At 41.0% G+C, this 4769-nt stretch overlaps 1 protein-coding gene across 1 annotated transcript in view; it reads left to right on the top strand.

Moving 5' to 3' along the window:
- Positions 1–4769, top strand: part of ACBD3 (acyl-CoA binding domain containing 3) — a 56021-nt gene that overhangs the window by 9993 nt on the left and 41259 nt on the right. The window lies entirely within an intron of this gene.

The following is a 4769-nucleotide window of genomic DNA, read 5'->3' as shown; positions in this document are numbered from 1 at the left end:
TTGACTGTTCCTGATTCAAGATGACAGCTACAATGGTACTGTCAAAAACAGCTACATGGGGCTGGGCACGGTGGCTCATGCCTGTAAACCCAGCACTTTGGGAGTCCGAGGCAGGCAGATCACAAGGTTAGGAGATCGAGACTATCCTGGCTAACACGGTGAAACCCCGTCTCTACTAAAAAAAAAAAAAAAATGCTGGGAGTGGTGGCCACCTGTAGTCCCAGCTACTCGGGAGACTGAGGCAGGAGAATGGTGTGAACCTGGGAGGTGGAGCTTGCAGTGAGCTGAGATGGCACCACTGCACTCCAGCATCAACCAGGACTACTTGAACCAGTTCCAGTTCAAGCGACAAAGCAGGACTCCGTCTGAACGCAAAAAAATCCAGCTACATGGGAGTTTGTTCCTCTGCCGCATTGTGCAGTGACTGGTTTCACCCAGTACTTTAATGTGAGAATAAGCACTTTCCTCATATCAGGAATATTGTTGGTGTTGCCTATTATTCACAGCTGAATGTAATCTTCAGTACATTATCAATTATGTTTGATTGTATGTGATTAAAAAGAATGTGCATTTTTTCCTCAAAGTTGCTGGACATGTTTCTTCGAAAGCAGTTAATAAACAATTTCTAACAATTTATCTACTAACAAATATATATATTTTTAATTTACTGAGAAGAAATATTAAAATATCTCATTGACAGTCATGGATCAGATAAACTTTATAATTAGCCTTATAATTTAGCTCATTTGATTGTGAGTCAGTATTATATGCACAGAACTTGAGGCATTTTTTTCTTCATGTATGTTTTACTTTTCATATTCATATGGTTGCAGTTTTTATGATAGTAATGTCTCATTCACTCATAATACCAAAAGTTAGATCGTGCTTTTCTGAGTGCCCTCTTGCCGAAGATCACCAGGATCACAACTGTTGTTAAAGAAGGTGTAAAAAATTGTAGTAATAAATACGACCGCAAGCAAAGCGAACAAAAAACTACACACACACTTAGAGATAGGTCCTGTTGGGGTAAAATCAGGGTGTCGGCAGGGCTTTGTTTCTTCTGGAGGCTCTAGAGGAGAATTGTTTCCTTGTCTTTTCCATGTGCTTCCAGGGAGCACCTGCAAGCTTTTTTTTTTTTGAGACAGTCACGCTCCATAGCCCAGGCTGGAGTGCATTGGTGCGATCTCGGGTCACTGCAACCTCCACCTCCTGGTCTCAGTTCAAGCAATACTCCTGCCTCAGCCCTCCGAATAGCTGGGAATACAGACACGTGCCACCACGCCCATCTAATTTTTGTGTTTTTAGTAGAGACAGGGTTTCACCATGTTGGCCAGGGTGGTCTTGAACTCCTGACCTCATGATCCGCCCACCTCGGCCTCCCAAAGTGCTGGGATTACAGGTGTGAGCCACCGCGCCCAGCTGCAAGCTTTTGTTTATGCCCCTTCCTCCATCTTCAGAGCCACCACAGCTTCTTCAAATCTCTGACTCTTTCTCCCCTTCCATTTATAAGGACCCTTATGATTACATTGGGTCCACATGAGTAGTTCAGGAAAAGGTCAACTGCAACCTTAATTCTGCCTTTGCAAGTAACCTAACATATTCACAGGTTCCAGAAGTTAAACATCTTTGAGGAGCCATGATTCTGCCCACCACTTGTGTCATAGTAGCTTATGACCTGATTACTGAAATTGTGCATGAGTTTATTCGTTTTACCTTTTTATTAAAAATGGAAACCAGAGCAATTGAAAAGGTGAAATTGTACTACAATATTTATAATGAAAAATAGTCATCCTGTTTTCTGGTGTTTTTCCCATTTCCTAGGTCCTCTCCCCAGAGGCAACTGCTTTCCATTGTTTTAACTGTTTCTTCTGGTATTTGCTTCCATTTTCCTACTGCTGCTTTAATTTAAAAAAAAAAAAAAAAAAAATTCCAACTTATGTATGTCTGTATCTCTCTTTCTCCTTTCCTCTTCTCAGACTCCTACTTTTGTTTTGTGGTTAAATTGTTGTCTGGTGTTTGTTTTTATGTTATTCTTTGCTGAAACAGATCATGCACTTTAATTACATTTTTGTTCTTGTGCAAACCTTTTTGTAAAGACATCTATCTTAAATGTCCTTAAATTCTTGAACCAGTCTTAGTGTTTGTGGTAAGACTTAGTTAAGTCGGCTGCCCAGTTGTCATCCTGGAAATTACCTTCACCTTTTCCTATGGTGTTGGATTCTGTTTCCCCTGAATCACTTATTTTCCTTTGTTGTTGTTTTTATTCCATTACTTTGGAAATGCACACCCCTTAGTATCTTCTTGTGAAAAGAGTACCTGAGACCATGCCTTTCCAAAAATGTGTTTTACTGTCACTTTTGATTTATTTGATTGGGCATAAAAGTCTAGATTGGAAATAGTTTCCCTCTGGAATTTTGAAGGCATTATTCCATTCATTCTTTTCTTTTTTCTTTTTCTTTGTTTTTTTGAGATGGAGTCTCATGCCAGGCTGGAGTTCAGTGGTGATCTCGGCTCACTGCAACCTCCTCCGCCTCCTGGGTTCAAGCGATTCTCCTGTCAGCCTCCTGAGTAGCTGGGATTACAGGTGACTGCTGCCATGCCCAGCTAATTTTTTTTTTATATTTAGTAGTAGGGGTAGACGGGGTTTCATCATGTTGGTCAGGCTGGTCTCGAATTCCTGACCTCAGGTAATCTGCCTGCCTCGGCCTCCCAAAGTTATGGGATTACAGGCCTGAGTCACTATACCCAACTTCCCGTTCATTGTTTTCTAGCATTCAGTATTCCTTTTTTTTTTGAGATGGAGTCTGACTCTGTCACCCAGGCTGAAGTGCAGTGGCATGATCTCAGCTCACTGCAACCTCCGCCTCCCGGTTGAAACAGTTCTCTGCCTCAGCCTCTCAAGTAGCTGGGATTATAGGCACCCACCACCACACCCAGCTAATTTTTGTATTTTTAGTAGAGACTGGGTTTCTCCATGTTGGTCAGGCTGGTCTCGAACTCCCAGCCTCAGTGATCCGCCCACCCGGCCTCTCAAAGTGCTGGGATTATAGGCATGAACCACCACGCCTGGCCCAGTTTTAATATTTCTAAAAGATGGATTTTAATCAATGTGTATTCTCTATGAGGTGACAGTGTGATATGGCCATGAAATAAAACAGATTTGATCTTAGGCTGCTTTGATGGAAATATGGTACCTAGGATGAGGGAAAGAGAGAGATAGTCCTGCTGTCCTCTGCACCACAGAGTACACCTCAAGCCCTGGATACTGCTTGTTTGAGGCATCATCCTTTAGGGTTAAAAACAAAATGGAGCTCATTCAGAAGAGAGCAACTGGTATCTAGTGGGAATTCAAATCCCTGCCATTATTATCATAATGGCTGCTGTTTAGTCAGTGTCTGCTCTATGCAGGCACTATACCAAAATTTTGGGACACATTTCTAGCCCTCACATGAACCCTGAAGAGCAGTATTATCTTTATTTTATTGATAGCAAAACAGATTTCAAAAGATTAAATAACTTGTCCATGTTATATACTTAATAGCAGAGCTGGGAATTAAATTTAAATTTGAGGTATAATTAAGCTGAGAATGTTTAGCCAAGAGAATAGAGAACTCAGGGCAAACACAATAGGTATTTTGTGACTTTCTTGAGGTCTAATTAGTTAGATGTGTTTTAGTTAATGCTGAGGACAGGAAATAAACCCTGTGGATGGAGCTGAGAGATACCACCTCAGAATAAAGAGCTAAGAATCACAGCTATTCAGAGATGGATTAGACTGCTTTGGGACAGTGAGTTCTCTTTACCAGGAAGTATTCAAGCATAAGTTAGCAATTGCTGGGTGGATATTGTAGAGAGGATTTGAGCTTTAGTTTGCAATTCAATCACCTACCTTTAACATCCCTTCCATGCTGTAGATTTTATGGCCTTTTAATTAAATGAAGGCTAGAAGGGACACTGAAATAATTTGGTACATTCCTTTTCCTCCAGAGAGAAGAGAAAAAATATTATTTATCCTATAAAATAGCAGTTGCAGTGTGAGCCTAATAGTCTTTGTATACTTAATTTCAAGTGGGAGGGACTTAATTATCATCTTTCAGAGCTTTGGACTTGGTATCAAATTATGCTGTCCTATTTGAACTGAAAAGTTAAATACTTGTAAGTTTAGTAAGAACATAATGTAGATCCCATTATCTGTTTTTAATTGCCTGAAAAATGTGTTTTATATATCATGTTAGTTTCCTATTGCTCTTGTAACAAATTACCACAAATTTATTGGCTTGGGCTGGGTGTAGTGGCTCACGCCTGTAATCCCAGCACTTTGGGAGGTTGAGGCAGGTGGATCACTGAGCTCAGGAGTTTGAGACCAGCCTGGGCAATATGGGGAAACCCCATCTCTGCAAAAAAACACAAAAATTAGCCGGGCATTGGTAGCTTGTACCTGTAGCCCGAGCTACTCAGGAGACTGAGGTGGGAGAATCAAATGAACCTAGGAGGCAGAGGTTGCAGTGAGCAAGATCGTGCCACTACACTCCAGCCTATGTTACAGAGCAAGACCCCGTCTTAAAAAAAAAAAATTTGTGGCTTAAAACAACTCTTGCTAAAAATCTATCTGCACTTAAGATTTTCCTGCAAGCCCTGACGTGTGTACCAGACAACCAATTCAGACTCTCATGGTTGGGAATGTCCTCTGATGATCTGACTCTCCTAGTCTATGGATTAAATTGATAGAAGATCTGATTTGTATAGTAAACTCCTCTGTTCATTCTGGT

This window comes from Colobus angolensis, unplaced genomic scaffold (assembly GCF_000951035.1).
Source record: "Colobus angolensis palliatus isolate OR3802 unplaced genomic scaffold, Cang.pa_1.0 Scaffold288, whole genome shotgun sequence".
NCBI lineage: Eukaryota > Metazoa > Chordata > Mammalia > Primates > Cercopithecidae > Colobus > Colobus angolensis.
Note: the sequence above shows the minus strand (reverse complement) of the source record. Positions and strands in the feature narration are given on the sequence as shown.